At 51.2% G+C, this 21,093-nt stretch overlaps 1 long non-coding RNA gene and 1 other non-coding gene across 2 annotated transcripts; both read left to right on the forward strand.

Annotated features, from left to right (window-relative positions):
• Nucleotides 1–6,199: 6,199 nt before the first annotated feature.
• LOC127016832 (uncharacterized) lies at nucleotides 6,200–11,753 on the forward strand. Its single transcript, XR_007766520.1, has 3 exons — nucleotides 6,200–6,529; nucleotides 6,632–6,744; nucleotides 11,473–11,753. It is a non-coding gene; the product is annotated as an uncharacterized LOC127016832 (long non-coding RNA).
• Nucleotides 11,754–20,634: 8,881 nt separating this feature from the next.
• Nucleotides 20,635–20,707, forward strand: TRNAK-CUU (transfer RNA lysine (anticodon CUU)). Its single transcript has one exon. It is a non-coding gene; the product is annotated as a tRNA-Lys (tRNA).
• Nucleotides 20,708–21,093: the final 386 nt, after the last annotated feature.

Here is a 21,093-nt window from a genome sequence, read left to right on the forward strand (position 1 = left end):
CCTGTCCCTATTTTTTAATTCCTCCCTCTCTGTCCTGTACCCAGTTGCTTTAAAAAATTTCTTTCTGTGTCTCCATTTATTTAGTTTCCTGTCTTTCTTTTTTTATTTTTTCCTGTCTATACTATACTCCATCAATTTAAAATCTGGTTTCTATGGCTACTTTTATCCAGTTCACTGTCTTAATTTTCTAATTCTCTCCTGTCTGTCCTGTACCCTGTCGCTTTAAAAATTTTCTTTCCATGTCTACTTTAACCAATTCACTGTCTTTATTTGTTTCTTGCCTGTCCTGTACCCCATTGCTTTTGAAATTGTCTTCCTATGTCTCTCTGTATTTTTCTCCCTCTTCTTGTTTTGTAACTTTTTCTTGTCTTTCCTTAATGCCTCTGCTTTTGTAATTTTCTTCCTGTGTCTCTATCACCCTACCCTTATTTTAATTTTTTTCTTGTCTTTCCTTAATGCCTTTGCTTTTTAAATTTTTTATGTCAACTTTTATCCAGTTTTCTGCCCCCATTTTAAATTTTTTTTCCTGCTTGTCCTTTACCCAGTTGCTTTTTAAATTTTCTTTCTATTATGTCTCCTTTAACCAATTCACTGTCTTTATTTTTTATTTTTTTCCTCTGTCCTGAACCCTGTTGCTTTTTCAATTTTCATTCTGTGTCTACTTTTATCAAGCTACTGTCCCAGTTTCGGCTGGGACAGAGTTAATTTTCTTCTTAGTAGCTGCTACAGTGCTGTGTTTTGGATTTAGTGTGAGAATGATGTTGATAACACGCTGATGTTTTAGGTGTTGCTAAGTAGTGCTTATCCTAAGCCAAGGACTTTTCAGTTTCCCATGCTCTGCCAGCAAGCAGGTGTGCAAGAAGCTGGGAGGGAGCACGGCCGGGGCAGCTGACCCGAACTAGCCAAAGGGGTATTCCATACCATAGGACATCACGCCCAGTATATAAACTGGGGGAGTTGGCTGGGAGGGGCGGATCGCTGCTGGGGCATCGGTCAGCGGGTGGTGAGCAATTGCATTGTGCATCACTGGTTTTTTTTTTCTCTTTTCTCCTCTTCTTTTTTTTTGTTATGTTCTTTTTCATTATTACTATTATTATTTCATTGTTATTGTTAGTATTATATTTGACTTATTAAACCGTTCTTATCTCAACCCACGAGTTCTGCCTTCTTTCCCAGTTCTCCTCCCCATCGCACTGGGAGTGGGGAGGAGTGAGGGAGCAGCTGCATGGTGCTCAGCTGCTGACGGGGGTTAAACCACGACAGCTCCCTATCCATATTTTTTAATTTATTCCTGTGTGTCGTGCACCCTGTCGCTGCTTGAACTATATTTCCATGTGTGTGTCTGTTTTTTAGCCTATCCTTATTTTTTAATTTTTTCTTGTCTGTCTTAATGCCGTCGCTTATTACATTTTCTTTCTATGTCAACATTTATTATGTTTGGTGTCCCTGTTTTTTATTGTTTTCCTGTCTTTCCTGCACCCCGTCGCTTTTAAAAATTTCTTTCTATGTCTCCGTTTCTCTAGTTTTCTGTCCCCATTTTTAATTTTTTTCCTGTGTTTCCTGTACCACTTAACTTTTAAAATTTTGTTTCTGTGTGTACTGGTTTTGGATGGGATAGAGTTAGTTTTCTTCCAGTAGCTGGTATGGGGCTGCATTTTGGATTTGTGCTGAAAACAGTGTTGATAACATGGGATGTTTTATTATTGCTGAGCAGCGCTTGCACAGCACCAAGGGCTTTTCTGCTCCTCACCCTGCCCCGCCAGCGAGCAGGCGGGGGTGCACAAGGAGCTGGGAGGGGACACAGCCGGGACAGCTGACCCCAGCTGACCCAAGGGACATTCCAGACCATATAATGTCATGCTCAGCAATAAAACTGGGGGGAGATTGGCGGGGGGGTGCTGCTGAGGGACTGGCTGTGCATTTGTCAGTTGGTGGTGAGCAATTGTTTTCATTTGTATCACAGTGTCTGTCTTGGGTTTTCTTTTTCCCTTTGTTTTTTTTTCTTTTCTTCCCTTACAATTTGTTGTTGTTTCTTTTTAATTACTAAACTGTTTTTATCTCAGCCCGTGAGTTTTCTCACTTTTGCCCTTCCGATTCTCTTCCCCATCACATCGGCGGGGGAGTGAGTGAGCGGTTGGGTGGTGCTCTGTTGCCCACTGGGATTAAACCATGACACAAGGTTAGTTGCAGACCCTGCCTGGCTAATGCTTTATGCTCTCCGTGTTATTCCTACCATCTTGACAGGCAAGCCTTGTTCTTCATTACTGCTTTGTAGTGCCTTTTGCTCTGTAAGCAGCAGTACTCAGGCCAGTGCAAGCATACCTGTCCCCCAACCTCTGCGAGGTAATTCTGCCAGAGACAAAGAGCGAAACAGCCATGGCACAATCTAGAGCAATTCTGCCTCTCGAGGGACCCAGCAGGCCCCTTTCTCTCACCTCTTACTCTGTCTAGCTAGGCGGGGAAGTACGGTTGTTGCAGAAAGTGCTACATCCTCCGATTCCTTCTCAGGTTGTTAGCTTGGCCCTGTGTATAGGCTGCCAAGGTCATCGACTCTGCGTGGGACGCAGGCGGCCGGGAGAGCTTTACACCAAGTCATTCCTTTCCCCTTGGGCAGCAGCCGTTCTGCTGCTGCTACAGGCAGCCGCTTTCTCAAGGGCAGGGGACTGGGATAACAACAGGCAGCTGCACCCTCGTCAGACTGACGCTGTTCTTTGGGGACCCGGTGCAGGGAAAGCTGAGGTACGTTCTGCACTGCCAATGGCTCTTCACAAGGGAACTGCGCTCTGGTTTTAGCAGAAGAGGGTGTTGGTCTCAGGCAGCCACGTATCACTGCGTACAGCTTTTTGGCAGGTGTCTTGCTTGTTCAAGTAGAGGCATATTTCTTGCCTTGCAGTCTTGATGCCAAAACAATCAGGGGTTCAAGTTACAAAAGACTTGACATCAAAGCGAGATGACAGCTCGGTTTGTACCAGCACTGTATTTCAGGTGTCTTGCTAGCTGGAAGTGGCTCGCAGGCCAGGAGATCTTTAGAGGGGTCTGAATTAAAGAAAGTGAGTGTTGAAGTGTTTCAGGAGGTGAATTAGGCAGCCGAGGAACTGAGCTGCTCTCCCGACACATTGGCAGAACAGCCCATCCAGCCTACCAAGTATTGCGCGTTGCAGGCAGCAAAGTGCAACTGCGCTGCTTGCTATCAGGAGCGGCGAGGAGTGCAGAGCTACGCTCCTGTACAGAGCAAAGATGGAACCTCCAGAGCTTTACGGTCATCTGCTAAGGACATCTAATATACCACCATGCCTCTGCTTTCCCTGCTTCATGTCTGATTACTTTGCACGGTGGAGGGCAGGGTGGTAAGTAACATCGTGCAGTGCAGTGTCTCTGATTTAAGTGACAAGGCCTGCACAGGAAGCCTTGTGTGCATGCGGGATTAGGAGAGCAGAGTGCTGATAGCACAGAGGTGAGGAAAGGTGCGAACAACACAACACAGCCCAAGGATCACCAGCGCGTCACTCGTTTGCAGGTCAGCCACTTGCCTCTGGTCTGCTCCGACGTGCTGCTTCCTGCTGAACATAGCTGCCCCCGTCACACAGAGCAGCTTTCAGTCTCTTCTCTCCTGCCTTCAGGATGTCATCTGTGTTGCCTTATTTTTTTTAACTCTCTCACCAGCATCTGTTGGCTCGCTGCTGTCGCTCCCACACCCCTGATGCCACACGCAGACCGATACAGCAATCCCTGGGGCTGACTCCAGGGTAACGGGGTGGGAGGCACGAACAGAAACAACCACCCGACTTTTAAAGCAGTCGGACGCCAAGGACCGAAATGCTTGAGCCCCTGGGACGCTTTTTGGTACAAGAGGCAGTGAATATTGCTGTCTGGGCTGCGAGGGGGAAAAGGGCAGAGAAATGTAAGCCCTGCAGCCCCGGTGAGCAGTTGCGGTCTCCGGACGGCGCACGCTGGGCTGAGGCACCGCTCGTGTCTCACCCGGCCGATGCTGGGGACGGGAACGGGGAGCGCGTGCTGCCGCCCGGCGGCGACGGGCGGTACTGCAGCCAGGAAGCCGCGCATGCGCGGTGGCGCGCTTTGCCGTGCTCGATGCTGCCGCCCGGCGACCAAAATTAGGTACTGCAGCTCGGGAATCCGCGCATGCGCGGTGGCGCGCTTCGATGTGCTCGCTGCTGCCACCAGGCGACCAAATTTTAGTACTGCAGGTCGGGAGCCGCGCATGCGCAGTGGCGCTATGCCGTGCTCGATGCTGCCACCAGGCGACGAAAATTGGGTACTGCAGCTCGGGAATCCGCGCATGCGCAGTGGCGCCCTTCGATGTGCTCGCTGCTGCCACCAGGCGACCAAATTTTAGTACTGCAGGTCGGGACCTGCGCATGCGCGATGGCGCGCTTTGCCGTGCTCGCTGCTGCCGCCCGACGACGAAAATGCGGTACTGCAGCTCGGGAATCCGCGCATGCGCAGTGGCGCGCTATGCCGTGCTCGATGCTGCCACCAGGCGACCAAAACTGAGTACTGCAGCTCGGGAGCCGCGCATGCGCGGTGGCGCGCTCTTTTCCGCCCTCGCTACTGCCACCAGGCGACCAAAATTGGGTACTGCAGCTCGGGAGCCGCGCATGCGCGGTGGCGCGCTCTTTGCCGCGCTCGCTACTGCCACCAGGCGACCAAAATTGGGTACTGCAGCTCGGGACTCGCGCATGCGCAGTGGCGCGCTTTGTCGCGCTCGCTACTGCCACCAGGCGACCAAAATTGGGTACTGCAGCTCGGGACTCGCGCGTGCGCGATGGCGCGCTTTGTCGTGCTCGCTACTGCCACCAGGCGACGAAAATTGGGTACTGCAGCTCGGGACTCGCGCATGCGCGTGGCGCGCTCTTGCCGAGCTCGCTACTGCCACCAGGCGACGAAATTGGGTACTGCAGCCGGGACCGCGCATGCGCGATGGCGCGCTCTTTGCCGCGCTCGCTGCTGCCGCCCGGCGACCAAAATTGGGTACTGCAGCTCGGGACCGCGCATGCGCGATGGCGCGCTTTGCCGCTCGACTGCCCAGGCGATGGGTGAGTCGGGAGCGGAGCGCGGGGCGCGCTTGCGTGCTCTGCCACAGGCGACCAAAATTGGGTACTGCAGCCGGGACCGCGCATGCGTGGCGCGCTCTGTGCGTGCTGCCGGGCTAGACTGCGCGGACCCGCACTGCGCGATGGCGCCTTGCCGGCTCGCTGCGCCCCCGCCCCCCCCCCCCCCCCCCCGCCGAGCTCGCCCCCCGACAAATGGTCTCGCTCGGGCGCCATGCGCGATGGCGCGCTTTGCCGTGCTCGCTGCTGCCGCCCGGCGACCAAAATGCGGTACTGAGCTCGAACCGCGCATGCGCGGTGGTGCCTCATCCTCCACGCTGCCGTCCGCCGGTAACGGCAATGCGATACTGCGGTGCCTGCCGGGTGGTGCCCCCGCGCTCGTCGCTGCCTCCCGGTAAGGAAACGCCGCTGCCGCCCCCCGTGCGCGGTGCCGGCGGGCGCTCGGCGCGCAAAGCGCGGCACTGCAGCGCCGGTGCCGCCCCGGGGCGAGCGCCGCCCGCCGGGCGCTCGCTGCTGCTGCCGCCCGGTGGCCGCAGCGCGGTACTGCAGCCCGGCGTTCGCGCGCCGGGTCTGGCCCCTCCGGCGCGCCGTCGGCGGCTGGCGCATGCGCGGTTCCCGGGAGCAGCATGGCGGCGCGCCGGGCTTCGCTCCCGGCGCCGGGTGAGGGCAGGGGCCGCCGGTGAGGTGAGCGAGCCGCTGTGGTGGGTGCAGGGGTGTCTCCTGCCCGCTGGCGGCGGGACGGGAAGCTTCAGACTGTCTGCTGCGGCAGGCTCCCGGTCCGTTGGAGGCGAGCCGGGACAGGGCAGCCCCAGGGAGTTACCCGGGAGCTGATAGAAGGGAAGAGGGGAAGGAGGCGGGCACCCCCCAGGCACAGACGCCGGGCGCCTCCCCAACTCGGCAGAGCTCCCCCTGAGCCTCCCCCGGCCCCGCTCGCCCCACGCAGCTGCCCCCCGCTCCAGCGCCTCCCCTGAAGCCTGTCCCGTAGCCCCAGGCTGCCCCCAAGCCCTGTCGTGAAGGCAGCAAGCTGGCCCTCGATGCATCTCCAGAAGCCCCTGCAGAAAGAGGGGCTCCGGCCAGGGGCGTGCTATGATAATAACGGTCACTGCTTCTTTTTTCCCTCTGCCAGAGGCCGTGCTGAGGATGCAGTTGTCTGTTTCTCCCCTGGGGATACCGTTTACTGCACCCGCCTCAGGCTTGAGTGGGTTGTCTCTGCCTGGCCTCACTCTCCTCGCAGCGTGGGGGCAAAAAGGGATAGTTGGAGCACTTACTGCCTGTGGACAGGAGCTGCCGCAGCTGAAGCTGGAGAGGCCAGATTAAAGGTAAAGAAGAAGAAATCAAAGGCCATCTGTCCAGGAGCTGCCTCCCGCTACAGGCAAGAGAGAGCCTGTCTCTCCGGGTGAGGAAGGATCCCCCTTTGTAGTTCTCGGCAGGTCAGACCGCCAGCGTGCACCACAGGGTCTGTATGTATCGCCAACGGCGCGGTACGGCCGCGTAGTGCGTGAGTGAGTGAGGCTACGTGTCCAGGAAGCCTCATCTCGTAAGACACCCACGTATTCTCTTAGGTGGAGGACAGCCAAGCGACCGGAGTTACAGAAGAGGAGGGGAGGAGAGAAGGAGAAAGAAGCGTCTGAACTGGCAAATTCTCCCAGCAGCGCCAAGAGCAGCGAGAGCTGCGGTGAGTCCCGGGCCCTCGGGGCCCTGTCTCCCCTCTTCTGCATCCTGGTCCCTCCCTGCCCCGCCCCTGTACCCCTCTCTTCCCCACGCTGCTGCCATTTTTTTTTTTTTCCCCTCCCCTGTACCTCCTTTCTCCATGTTGCTCTGAGCAGCTCCCTGTCGCCATCTTTTAGGTCCTCCCTCTCTCAGCCCTGTAGCCTGTGGCAATTTTATCCTTCTCCGTCTCTCTCTGTCCGCCTCCCGGCCACTATTTTCACATTCCTCCCTCTCTGTCCTGTAGCCTGTTGGTATTTTTGCTGTCTCTGGCTCTCTCTGTCCGGCTCCCTGTCCCTGTTGTTCAAGGTCTTCCTTCTCGGCTCTGTAGCACATCACGAGTCTCTTTCTTTCTCTGTCTCTCTTTATCCTGCTCCCTGCCCCTCATTTTGAACTCCCTCTCTGTCCTGTTGCTGTTGCTATCTTTTCCTTTCTCCGTCTCACTGTCTTGCTCCCTGTCCCTGTTTTTCTAAGTCTTCCCTCTCTGCCCCTAGCCCGTCGCTGTATTTTTTCTTCCCTATCTGGTGTGTCTAGCTCCCTGTCCCTCTTTCTTCGTTCCACCCTCTCTACCACATCGCCCGTCGCTTCTTTCCTTTCTCCGTCTGTCTCACTGTCCCCATTTTTAAACTCTCCTTCTTTGCCCGGTAGCCGCCGCAGTTTTTTTCTTTCTCCATCTCTCTCTGTCCAACTCCCTGTCTCTAATTTTTAATTCCTCCCCCTCTCTCTGGAAGCCTGTCGGGACATTTTCCCTTCTCAGTCTCTCCATCTGGCTCCCTGTCCTTGTTTTTTTAATTCTTCCCTCTCTGCCCTGTTACCCATCACAATTTTTATTTTTTCCATCTCTCTTGGTCTGGCTCAAGAGCCTGGTTTTTTAAAAATTCCTCTCTCTCTGCGCTGTAGCCTGTCACTTCTGAAGGTCCCTTTCTCCGCCTCTCTTTGTCCAGCTCGCGGCCCTCGCTTTTACTTCCTCCCTCTGTACCCTGTGGCCTGTTGCTTTCCCCCTCTTATTTCTCTCTCTCTCTCTGGCTCCCCGGCCCTGTTTTTTCATTCCTCCCTCTCTGCCCTAGAGCCCATTGGTAGTTTTTTCTTTCTCTGTCTCTCTCTTTCCAGTTCCCAGGCCTTGTTTTTCAATTTTGTCCTTCTCGGTCTTGTGCCACGTTGCGATTTCATTTCTTTCGCCGTCTCTCCCTGTCTGGCTCCTTGCCAGCAACTTTTGATTTCTCCCTATGTCGTGGTTTAACCCCAGTCAGCAACTCAGCACCACGCAGCCGCTTCCCCCTCCCCGCTCCCAGTGGGGTGAGGAGGAAGAAAGGAAAAAAAAGTAAAACTCGTGGGTTGAGATAAGAACAGTTTAATAACTAAAGTAAAATATAATACTAACAATAGTAATAATGAAATATAATAATAATAATAATAGTAATGAAAAGGAATATAACGAAAAAAAGGAGGGAGGAGGGGAAGGAAAAAAAACAGTGATGCACAATGCAATTGCTCACCACCCGCTGACCGATGCCAGAGCCGCGATCCGACCCTCCTGGCCAACTCCCCCCTGTTTATATACTGGGCATGACATTCCATGCTATGGAATACCCCTTTGGCTAGTTCGGGTCAGCTGCCCCGGCTATGCTCCCTCCCAGCTTCTTGCACACCTGCTTGCTGGCAGAGCATGGGAAACTGAAAAGTCCTTGGCTTAAGATAAGCGCTACTTAGCAACAACTAAAACATCAGAGTGTTATCAACATCATTCTCACACTAAATCCAAAACACAGCACTGTACCAGCTACTAAGAAGAGAGTTAACTCTGTCCCAGCTGAAACCAGGACACCCCATATGTCTTGTAGCCCATTGCTGTTTTTTCTTCCTCTGTCTCTCTCTGTCTGGCTCCCTGTCTGTGTCTGTCTTTATTTTTTTTTTTTTTTAATTCCTCCATCTCTGCCCTGCTGCCCGTTGCTATTTTTCCATTCTCTGTCCTGCTCCCTGTCCTGAGGCTTTAGTTGCTCCCTCTCTGTCCTCTAGCCTATTGCAGTTCCTGCCCCCCCCCGCCCCCCGTTGCTCTCTGTCTGGCTCCCTGTCCCTGTCTTATTTTTTTTTAATTCCTCCCTCTCTGCCCTGTACACGTTAAATTTTCGTTCCCCAATGTCCCTCTGTGGATTGCTCCCAGTCCCAGTTTTTTAATTCTTCCTTCTTTGTCCTGTGGCCTGTTGCGATTTGTTCTTTCTCTGTCTCTCCTTTTTCTGCCTCTTTGTCCCTATTTTTCAGTTTCTCCCTCTCGGCCCTGTAGCCCAATGCTATTATTTGTCTGTCTTCATCTCTATCTGTTGGCTCCCTGTCCCCATTTTTTAATTCCTCCCTCTCTGCCCTACGGCCTGTCGCTATTTTTCCATTCTCTGTCCTGCTTCCTGTCCCGAGTCTTTAATCGCTCCCTCTCTGCCCTGCAGCCTGTCACAGTTTTTTTTTTTCCTTTCTCCATCGCTCTCAGCCTGGCTCCCTGTCCCTACTTTTTAATTCTTCCCTCGCTGCCCTGCGGCCCGTCACTCTCTTCCCTTTCTCCGTCTCTCTCTGTACAGCTCCCGGCCCTTCCTTTTTGAAATTCCTCCCTCTCTGTCTTGGAGCCCATCATGGTTTTTGCTTTCTCTGTCTCTCTCTGGCCGTCTCCCGCTCCCAATTTTTTCATCTTCTTCCTTCTGGGCCCTTTAGCCCATGGCGATTTTACTTTGTTCTCCGTCTCTCTGTCCGGCTCTGGATCCCAATTTTTTAATTCCTCCTTCTCTTCCCTGTAGCCTGTCTTTCTGGTTTTTCCCCGTCTTTATCTGTCTCCCTCCCCCTCTCTGGCTCCCTGTCCCTATGTTTTAATTCCTCCCTCTCTGCCCTCTAGCTGTTGCCATACTTTCTATATGCGTCGCTCAGTGTCTGACTTCTCGTCCCTATCTTTTCATTCCTCCCTCTCCTCCCTGTAGCCTATCGCTATAATTTTCTTTTGCCATCTCTCTGTCCGGCTCTGGATCCCTGTTTTCTTCTTCCTCCCTCCCTCTCTCTACCCTGTTGCCCCTGGCTATTTCTCATGTCTCCTTCTCTCTCTCCCCAGCTCCAGATCCTTATTTTTTCATTCCTCCCTTTCTGTCCTGTAGCCCGTTGGTATTTTTTCTTTCTCTGGCTCTCTCTGTCCAGCTCCCTGTCCCTCAGTTTCTTCCTTCTTGGCCCTGTAGCACGTTGCGATTCTGTTTCTTTCTCTGCCTCTCCTTTCCCAGCTCCCCATCCCTCACTTTTAATTCCTCCCTCCCTGTCCCGTTGCCCCTAGGGTGTCCCCTCCCCCCTTTCTCCATCTTGCTCCTTCTTGCTTCCCATCCCTGTTTTTTAATTCCTCCCTCTCCGCCACATAGCCCATTGCTTTTTTCTTTTCTCCATCTCTCTATGTCCGTCTCACTGCCCCATTTTTTAATTCTTCCTCTCTGCCCTGTACCCTGCTGCTATTTGTGCCTTTCTCCATCCCTCTCTGTTCATCTCACTGCCCCCATTTATTAATTCCTACCTCTTCTTCCTGCACCCACCGCTACTCCCTGCGATCTTCATCTCTCTCTGTTCCCCTCCCTGTCCTCAGTTTTTAATTCCTCCCTCTGCCCCCATAGCCTCTCTGGATTTTTCCCCTGGTCTCTCTCTCTGTCCGGCTCCCTCTGTGTTTTAATTCCACATTCTCTGTCGTGTAGCCCCAGGCTATTTGTTCGTCTTTTTCCATCTCTCTTTGTCTGGCTCCCTGCTGCTATTTTTTATTTCCTCCCCATCCATCTTGGAGCCCATCGCTGCTTTTTTTTCCTTTCTTTCTCCATGTCTCTGTCTGGCTTCCAGTCCCTGTTCTTTAATTCCTCCCTCTTCCCTGTAGCCCGCTGCTATTTTTCCCCATTCCCCATCGTACTCTCTCTGGTCCCCTCTCCCTGTTTATCAGTTCCTCCCTCTCTGCCCTGTGGCCCATCGCTTTTTCCCATTTTATTTCTGCCTCCCTCTCTCTGTCTGGCTCCCTGTCCCTGGTTTTTTAATTCCTCCCTCTCTGCCCCATAGCCTGTGTGATCTTTTGCCTTTCTCCGTCTCTCTCGCCGGCTCTCTGTCCTTATTCATTAATTCTTCCCTCTCCGCCCTGTAGCCCGTTGCTTTTGTCCTTTCTCCATCTCACTGTCTCTGGCTCCCCGATTACCCTATTTTAGAATTCCGCCCCTCTTCTTTCTGTATGCATTGCTATTCTTTTTGCTCTCCAGCTCTCTTTTTTTTCTGGCTCCCTGTCCCTATTTCTTAATTCTTCCTTCTGCCTTGTAGTTATGTGGTTTGTTTTGTGTTGTTCCCCCGCCACCCCTTCTCTCCATCCTTTGCTGTCCCGGCTCCCTGTCCCTGTTGTTTCATTCCTCCCTCTCTGCCCTGTTCTTTGTTGCTTTTTTTGTCTTTCTCCCTCTCTCTCGGGCCGGCTCCCTGCCCCTGTTCTTTTTTCCTCCCTTTCTGTTGTGCTGTCCATCCTAGTTTTTTTCTGCATCTCCATCCCGCTCCCCGTCCTTCTTTGTTGGTCTCTGTCCCGCTCCCTCTCCCTCTTTCTGCTGCCTCTCTTCCTCTCTCCCTGCTGCTCCTTTCTCCATCTGTGTCGCGTTCCCTGCCTCATGCTTTCTCGCTACACCCGCGCTGTCCAGCTGGCTGCCACTTTTCTCCTCTCTTCTAGTGTCCTGCGCCCTGCTCCTCATTTTTGGCAGCCTCCGCCTCTGCCCAGCAGCCCATCGCTCCAGGAGCCGACCGACCGACTACCCGTTGCCCACTGGACTGACAAGCGCAGCTCCGGAAACGACTGCTGAGGTGTCCCAGGGGCAGGGGGAGCGCTGGGGGCCCTGAGCCCTGGAGCAGACTCGCTCTCGGGACTTGGCACATGCGTGCCTGAATAAACGCTCGCTGTCTCCTTTGCCCTTCTGGCTGTGCTTGCTCTTCCTTTGCACCGGGCTGCGATGGAGCCCAGGGGAGGAGGTGATGCGCTGTGGGCGTTGGGTGATGGCCCCCTGTTTGTGCTGGGCTCCAGCTGTGGGCCGGGGCTGGAGCCCCAGGTGCAGGCCGTGAGGCTGATGGTGACGGCCCCTCCCTGTAAAGGGGTGGCTGCTGGTGGAGGGGCTGGTGTGAGCCAAGGGAAGAGCGGAGCGGTTGCTGAGTGTTGCGGGCTGTGGCTGCAGCTGTGGCTGCACTGACGGAGAAGGCGAGCAGGGCTGCACGATTGACTGGTGGGTGTCGGGGAAAGCCCCGAGTGGGGTGGTGGTGCCGGTGGGGTCTGTGTCGGAGGCACGGGGGTGCCGTGCCGTGTCGGAGCCAGCAGCGAGGGCTGCCTGGTGCTGGGTGGAGGGGCTGCCTGGAGCCAGAGGCAGGCGGCGGGGACGTGGTGGGGCTGGCAGGTGGGGGGGCTGCCCAGAGCTGCACTATGGCAGGTGGGGCTGTGCTGGGGGCTCTGCTCCAGTGCCTGGAGCACCTCCTCCCCCTCCTTCTTCACTGACCTTGGTGTCTGCAGAGTTGTTTCACATACTCTTACTCCTCTCTCCGGCTGCAAGCGGGCTGTCTGGTTCTCTGTCCTGTAGCCCATTGCTATGTTTTTTCCCCTCTGCCTCTCTCTCTGTGGCTCCCTTTCCCCATTTTTCAAACCCCCCCTCTCTGCCCTGCAGCCGATCGCTGTTGTATTAAGTGGCAAAGTTTTGTTAGCTGGGGGTGGAGGCAGGGGCTGCAGGGGTGGCTTCTGTGAGAAGGCACCAGGAGTTGCCCCCATGTTGGGCACAGCCAGTCCCAGCCAGCTCCAAGACGGATCTGCTGCTGGTCAAAGCTGAGCCCATCAGCAACACTGGTAGCACCTCTGTGATGACGTATTTAAGAAGGGCTAAAAAATGCTGCGCAGAAGCTGTGACACAGAAAATGTGAGTGTGAAACAGCCCTGCAGACACCAAGGTCAGTGAAGGAGGAGGGGGAGGCGATGCTCCAGACACCAGAGCAGAGATTCCCCTGCAGCCCATGGTGAAGACCATGGTGAGGCAGGCTGTCCCCCTGCAGCCCATGGAGGTTAATGGTGGAGCAGGCATCCACCTGCAGCCCGTGGAGGACCCCATGTTGGAGCAGGGGGATGTGCCTGAAGGAAGCTGTGACCCCATGGAGAGCCCATGCTGGAGCAGGTTTGCTGGCAGGACCTGTGGCCCCATGGGAGGGACCCCACACTGGAGCAGAAGAAGAGTGTGAGGAGGAAGGAGTGGCAGAGACAACATGTGATGAACTGACTGCAACCCCCGCTCCCTGTCCCTCTGCGCTGCTCGGGGGAGGAGGTGGAGAAGTCAGGAGTGAAGATGAGCCCAGGAAAACAGAGAGGGGCAGGGGGAAGGTGTTTTTCAGATTTGTTCTTATTTCTCATTATCCTACTCTGATTTTGATTGACAATACATTAAATTAATTTTCCCAAGTGAAGTCTGTTTTGCCTATGACAGTAATTGGTGAGTGTTCTCTTTGTCCTTATCTCGACCCACAAGCTTTGTCTTTGTATTTTCTCCCCCCATCTTGTTGAGGAGGGGGAGTGATAGAGCAGCTTTGGTGGGTACCCAGCAGCCAGCCAAGGTCAACTCACCATAGTTTCCTTCTATCAGGCTCCCTGTCACTATTTTTTAATTTGTGCCTATGTTTCTTGTACCCCATCGCTTTTGAAACTTTTCTTCCACCTCTCCATCTGTATTTTTTAAATTTTTGCATCTGTGTCGTGGTTTAACCCCAGCCAGCAACTAAGCACCACGCAGCTCTTCCCCCTTCCCATGGGATAGGGAGGAGGACCAGAAAAAAGGTAAAACTCATGGGTTAAGATAAAAACAGTTTAATAACTAAAGTAAAATAAAATATAACACTAATAATAATAATTGTAATGAAAAGGAATATAACAACAACAAAAAAAGAAAAGACAAGTGAGGCATAATGCAATTGCTCACCACCTGCTGACTGATGCCCAAGCAGTGATCCGACCCTCCTGGCCAACTGCCCCCCATTTATATACAGGGCATGACATTCTATGGTATGGAATATCCCTTTGGCTAGTTCAGGTCAGCTGTCCTGGCCATGCTCCCTCCCAGCTTCTTGTGCACCTGCTTGCTGGCAGAGCATGGGAAACTGAAAATCCTTAAGATAAGCACTACTTAGCACTGTACCAGCTACTAAGAAGAAAATTAACTCTATCCCAGCAGAAACCAAGACAATATGTTTCTTGAACCCAGTCGCTTTTTAAATTTTCTTGCTACCTTTCCCTCTCTCGGTGTCCCTGACCTAATTTTAATTTCTTGCTTGTATTTCTTGTACCTCGTTGCTTTTCAAATTTTCTTCCTACGTCTCCCTCTATGCAGCTCCGTGTACCTACTTTTTAATTCTTGTCTATAATTCTTGTATCCTGTCACTTTCAAAAGTTTCCTTCTACATCTCCCTCTATCCATCTCCCTGTCTCTAATTCTTAATTCTTGCCTCTCTGTCCTGTACCCTGTCACTTTTTACATTTTCTTTCTCCATCTCCCTTCTTCTATCTCCCTGTCCCTATTTGTTAGTTCTTGTCTATGTTTCTTGTACCCTGTCACTTTTTGAAATTTTCTTTCCACATCTACCTCTATCTGGCTCCCTGTTTCTATCTTTTATTTCTTGCCTATGTTTCTTTTCCCCTATCACTGTAGAATTTTTCCCTGTCCCTTGTCTTTCTCTGTCCTGTTGTCCTGCTGGTCTTTTCTGCCTCCCTCTCCTGCTCCCTGTCTCTCTTATTTATTCCTCCATCTCTCTCTCTGTTTTTTTGAGCAGTCTCTCCACTCTCCTTTGTCTACACCGTTGTCCTGCTCCCCATCCCTCTCTTGTTTGTAGCATCCGGTTTTCTGGCTCCCTGTCCCACACCTCTTCTCTATGTCCCCCTGTCCTTCCTCCTGCTTTTCTCTTCCCTTTTCTCCCTCTGTCCTGCTGCCTTTGGGCACTGAGCCTTGTAGCCAGCTCACTGCCAGGATTTCTTATGTGCCTTAAGGAACAAACTTTTCCTGCCTCCTCTGTGCCCCTGGCTGTGTTTGCAGCCCCTGGGTGCAGAGCTCCTGGCTGTGGACAGGAGCAGGGCAGGGGGTGATGTGCTGTGGGGCTTTGGCAATGGCCCCTGTTCCCGATGGGCCCCAGCTGGGGCTGGAGCTGGGGCAGCCCCAGGTGTGGCCAGTGAGGCTGAGGATGGGGCTGGCCCTGCTGTGGGAAGGGGCTCTAGCTGGAGAGGGGGCTGCCTGGGCATGGCTGCCTGAGGGAGCTGAGGAAGGGGAACTGGCTGAGGAGGGAATCCAAGGGGGTCCCGCAGGCAGCTGCCCCCAGCAAGGCAGGGCCAGTCCCTGCGGCGAGGAAGGATCCCTCTGGGCTGTCCCTGACAGAGCAGACCACCAGCATGTGGTGCTGGAAGCTCGGTGCCTCCATCGGCTACATGCCCTGTCCCTATGTTTTAATTTTTGTCTCTCTTTCTTGTACGCAGTTGCTTTTAAAAATTCCTTCTACTTCTCCCTCTATCCGGCTCCCTTTCTTGATTTTTTTAATTCTTCCCTATATTTCTTGTACCCCATTGCTATTTAATTTCTCTTTCAACAACTCCATTTTTCTGGCTCCCTTTCCCTAGATTTTAATTCCTTCCTTCCTTTCTTCTGTACACCCTGTCACTTTTTCAATTTTCTTTTGATGTTTCCTTCTATTTTCATCCCTGTTCCTATTTTTTAATTCTTTCCTGAGTTTCTTGTAGCCTGCTGCTTTTAAAAATTTCTTTCTGTCTCCCTCTGTCTGATTCCCTGTCCCTATTTTTTAATTCCTCCCTTTCTGTCCTGTACCTAGTTGCTTTAAAATTTTTCTTTCTATGTCTCCATTTATTTAGTTTCCTATACTCCGTCAATTTTAAATTTTGTTTCTATGGCTACTTTTATCCAGTTCACTGTCCTTATTTTCTAATTCTCTCCTGTCCTGTACCCTGTCACTTCTTCAATTTTCTTTCTATGTCTACTTTTATCAAGCTCCTTATCCGTATTTTTTAATTCTTTCCTGTTGTGTATCCCTGTTCTTATTTTTTATTCTTGTCTTTCCTTAAAGATGTTGTATTTTAAATTTTCTTTCTATGTCAAAGTTTATCCACTTTGCTGTCCCTATTTTTTATGTTTTCCTGTCTATCCTGTACCTTGTCGCTTTTAAATTTTTTTTAACCAAATCACTTTTTTATTTGTTTCTTTTCTGTCCTGTACCCCCTTGCTTTTGAAATTTTCTTCCTATGTGTCTCTGTATTTTTCTCCCTATTCTTATTTTGTGACTTCTTTCCTTAATGCCTCCACTTTTATAATTTTCTTCCTATGTCTCTATGATCGTACCCTTATTTTTAAGTTTTTCTCTTGTCTTTCCTTAATGCCTTTGCTTTTTAAATTTTCTATGTTAAGTTTTATCCAGTTTTCTGTCCCCATTTTAAAATTTTTTTCCTGCTTGTCCTTTACCCAGTTGCTTTTAAAATTTTCTTTCTATTATGTCTACTTTAACAAATTCACTGTCTTTATTTTTAAATTTTTTCCTGTCTGTCCTGAGCCCCGTTGCTTTTTCAATTTTCATTCTAGGTCTACTTTTCTCAGGCTCCCTATCCATATTTTTTAATTTATTCCTGTCTGTTGTGCACCCTGTCACCTTTTAAATTATATTGCCATGTGTGTCTCTATTTCTGTCCTGGTTTCGGCTAGGACAGAGTTAATTTTCTTCCTAGTAGCTGGTATAGTGCTGTGTTTTGGATTTAGTAGGAAAAGAATGTTGATAACACACTGATGTTTTTAGTTGTTGCTAAGTAGTGTTTATACTAAGTCAAGGATTTTTCAGCTTCTCATGCCCAGTCAGCAAGAAGGCTGGAGGGGCACAAGAAGCTGGGAGGGGACACAGCCAGGACAGCTGACCCAAACTGGCCAAAGAGCTATTCCATACCATATGACATCATGCCCAGTATATAAACTGGGGGGAGTTAACTGGGAGGGGGATCGCGGCTCGGGAACTAACTGGGCATCGGTCAACGAGTGGTGAGCAATTGCATTGTGCACCACTTGCTTTGTATAGTTTAATTCTTTTAGTATTGCTATTGTCATATTATTATTATTATCATTATCATTGTTTTTCATTCCTTTTTGTCTATTAAACTGTCTTTATCTCAACTCACGAGTTTTTTTTCCTGATTCTCTCCCCCATCCCAGGGGTGGGGGGGCAGTGGGCGAGCGGCTGCGTGGTGCTTAGCTGCCGGCTGGGGTTAAACCACGACAGTCCTTTTTGGGTAAAAGGTATCCCTTCAAGGAAGATGTTATATGTCAACCAGGCAAGTGGAGTACCATGGAAAGAGGTATTCAGTACCTGAGGGAATTAGCCGTGCTAGAGATGATTTATTATGACCCGGACAGTTTACAATTACCCAAAGATCCAGATGAAGTTCAATGCACACGACCCATGTGGCGGAAGTTTGTACGGAGCGCACCATCATCGTATGCCAACCCATTGGCAGTACTAACTTGGAAAGACGAAGAGGCACCGACAGTGGATGAAATGGCTCGCCAACTCCGGCAACATGAAGAAAATCTCTCTTCATCCCTACGAGCCTGTGTCTCGGCTGTGGAAAAACTGTCCGAGAAGTCCGAAAAACTGATTGAACTGATCGAAAAGTCCTACTCCCCACCTGTACAGACCAATATCTCAGCTATTAGGAGTGAGCGTTCCTCTGATCAAGAGAGAGAATGTAGGAGGTATACACCACGGGGTACCCTGTGGTTTTACCTGCGTGACCACGGAGAGGACATGAGGAAGTGGGATAGAAAACCTACCTCGGTCCTAGATGCACGGGTACGTGAATTGAAAGGAAAAACAACCAGAAAAGGGGATTCTTCCAGGAAAGATGCCGCTCCGGTTGCCAGACAAAGTAGAAGGGCTTCTGACCCTCTTGAAGGGACCTCTAAGTCATTTTTACAAGAAGTAAGTAACAAATACTCTGACCAGGATTAGAGGGGCCCTGCCTCCAGCCAGGTGGAGGAAAGGGACAACCGGGTTTATTGGACTGTGTGGATCCGATGGCCTGGCACATCACACCCACAGGAGTATAAGGCTCTAGTGGATACTGGTGCACAGTGTACTCTAATGCCATCAAGTTATGAAGGGGCAGAACCCATCTGTATCTCTGGAGTGACAGGGGGATCTCAACAGCTAACTCTGTTGGAGGCTGAAATAAGCCTAACTGGGAATGAGTGGCAGAAACACCCCATTGTGACTGGCCCAGAGGCCCCATGCATCCTTGGCATAGACTATCTCAGGAGAGGGTATTTTAAAGACCCAAAGGGGTATCGGTGGGCTTTTGGTATAGCTGCCTTGGAGACAGAGGGAATTGAACAGTTGTCCACCTTACCTGGTCTCTCTGAGGACCCTTCTGTTGTGGGGTTGCTGAGGGTCAAAGAACAACAGGTGCCGATCGCTACCACAACGGTGCACCGGCGGCAATATCGCACCAACCGAGACTCCCTGATTCCCATCCATAACCTGATTCATCGACTGGAGAGCCAAGGAGTGATCAGCAGGACTCGCTCACCCTTTAACAGCCCCATATGGCCAGTGCGAAAGTCTAATGGAGAATGGAGACTAACAGTAGACCATCGTGGCCTGAATGAAGTCACGCCACCGCTGAGTGCTGCTGTGCCAGACCTGCTAGAACTTCAATATGAACTGGAGTCAAAGGCAGCCAAGTGGTACGGCACAATTGATATTGCCAATGCATTTTTCTCAATCCCTTTGGCAGCAGAGTGCCGGCCACAGTTTGCTTTCACTTGGAGGGGCGTCCAGTACACCTGGAATCGACTGCCCCAGGGGTGGAAACACAGTCCCACCATTTGCCATGGACTGATCCAAAATGCACTAGAAAAAGGTGGAGCTCCAGAACACCTGCAGTACATTGATGACATCATCGTATGGGGCAATACAGCAGAAGAAGTTTTTGGGAAAGGGGAGAAAATAATCCAAATCCTTCTGAAAGCCGGTTTTGCCATAAAACAAAGTAAGATGAAGGGACCCGCACAGGACATGCAGTTTTTAGGAAAAAATGGCAAGACGGACGTCGTCATATCCCAATGGATGTGATGAACAAAATAGCAGCTATGTCTCCACCGACTAGTAAACAGGAAACACAAGCTTTCTTAGGTGTTGTAGGTTTTTGGAGAATGCATATTCCAAATTATAGTCTGATTGTAAGCCCTCTCTATCAAGTGACCCGGAAGAAGAACGATTTTAAATGGGGCCCTGAGCAACAACAAGCCTTTGAACAGATTAAACGGGAGATAGTTCATGCAGTAGCCCTTGGGCCAGTCCGGGCAGGACCAGATATTAAAAATGTGCTCTACACCGCAGCCGGGGAGAATGGCCCTACCTGGAGCCTCTGGCAGAAAGCACCTGGGGAGACCCGAGGTCGACCTCTAGGGTTCTGGAGTCGGGGATATCGAGGATCTGAGGCCCACTATACTCCAACTGAAAAGGAGGTATTAGCAGCATATGAAGGAGTTCGAGCTGCCTCAGAAGTGGTTGGTACTGAAACACAGCTCCTGTTGGCATCCCGACTGCCAGTGCTAGGCTGGATGTTCAAAGGGAAGGTCCCTTCTACACATCATGCAACTGATGCTACGTTGAGTAAGTGGGTTGCACTGATCACACAATGAAGTCAAATAGGAAACCTTAGTCGCCCAGGAATTCTGGAAGTGATCACAGACTGGCCAGAAGGCAAAGATTTTGGAATATCACCAGAGGAGGAGGTAACGTGTGCTGAAGAGGCCCCACTGTAGAATAAACTGCCAGAAAATGAGAGGCAATATGCCCTGTTCACTGATGGGTCCTGTCGCATTGTAGGAAAGCATCGGAGGTGGAAGGCGGCTGTATGGAGTCCTATACGACAAGTTGCAGAAACTGCAGAAGGAGAAGGTGAATCGAGTCAGTTTGCAGAGGTGAAAGCCATCCAGCTGGCTTTAGACATTGCAGAATGAGAAAAATGGCCAATACTTTATCTCTATACTGACTCATGGATGGTGGCAAATGCTCTGTGGGGGTGGTTGCAGCAATGGAAGCAGAGTAACTGGCAACGCAGAGGTAAACCCATCTGGGCTGCCCCATTGTGGCAAGATATTGCTGCCCGGCTAGAGAACTTGGTTGTGAAAGTACATCATGTAGATGCCCACGTACCCAAGAGCCGGGCCACTGAAGAACATCAAAACAATCAACAGGTAGACAAGGCTGCTAGGATTGAAGTAGCTCAGGTGGATCTGGATTGGCAACATAAGGGTGAATTATTTTTAGCTCGGTGGGCCCATGACACTTCAGGTCATCAGGGAAGAGATGCAACATATAGATGGGCTCGTGATCGAGGGGTGGATTTGACCATGGACACTATCGCACAGGTCATCCATGAATGTGAAACATGCGCTGCAATTAAGCAAGCCAAGCGGTTAAAGCCTCTTTGGTATGGGGGACGATGGCTGAAATATAAATATGGAGAGGCCTGGCAGATTGACTACATCACACTCCCACAAACCCGCCAAGGCAAGCGCTATGTGCTTACAATGGTGGAAGCAACCACTGGCTGGCTGGAAACATATCCCGTGCCCCATGCCACCGCCTGGAACACTATCCTGGGCCTTGAGAAGCAAATCTTATGGCAACATGGTACCCCAGAAAGAATTGAGTCAGACAACGGGACACATTTCAGAAACAATCTCATAGACACCTGGGCCAAAGAGCATGGCATTGAGTGGGTGTTTCACATCCCGGTGATACATTTTATTGAGTGGGTGTATCACATGCCCAGCTAGCTCAGTCGGTAGAGCATGGGACTCTTAATCCCAGGGTCGTGGGTTCGAGCCCCACGTTGGGCGCCAAAAAGGACTGTCGTGGTTTAACCCCAGCCGGCAGCTAAGCACCACGCAGCCGCTCGCCCACTGCCCCCCCACCCCTGGGATGGGGGAGAGAATCAGGAAAAAAAACTCGTGAGTTGAGATAAAGACAGTTTAATAGACAAAAAGGAATGAAAAACAATGATAATAGTAATAATATGACAATAGCAATACTAAAAGAATTAAACTATACAAAGCAAGTGGTGCACAATGCAATTGCTCACCACTCGTTGACCGATGCCCAGTTAGTTCCCGAGCCGCGATCCCCCCTCCCAGTTAACTCCCCCCAGTTTATATACTGGGCATGATGTCATATGGTATGGAATAGCTCTTTGGCCAGTTTGGGTCAGCTGTCCTGGCTGTGTCCC

This window comes from Gymnogyps californianus, chromosome 5 (assembly GCF_018139145.2).
Source record: "Gymnogyps californianus isolate 813 chromosome 5, ASM1813914v2, whole genome shotgun sequence".
NCBI classification, from domain to species: domain Eukaryota; kingdom Metazoa; phylum Chordata; class Aves; order Accipitriformes; family Cathartidae; genus Gymnogyps; species Gymnogyps californianus.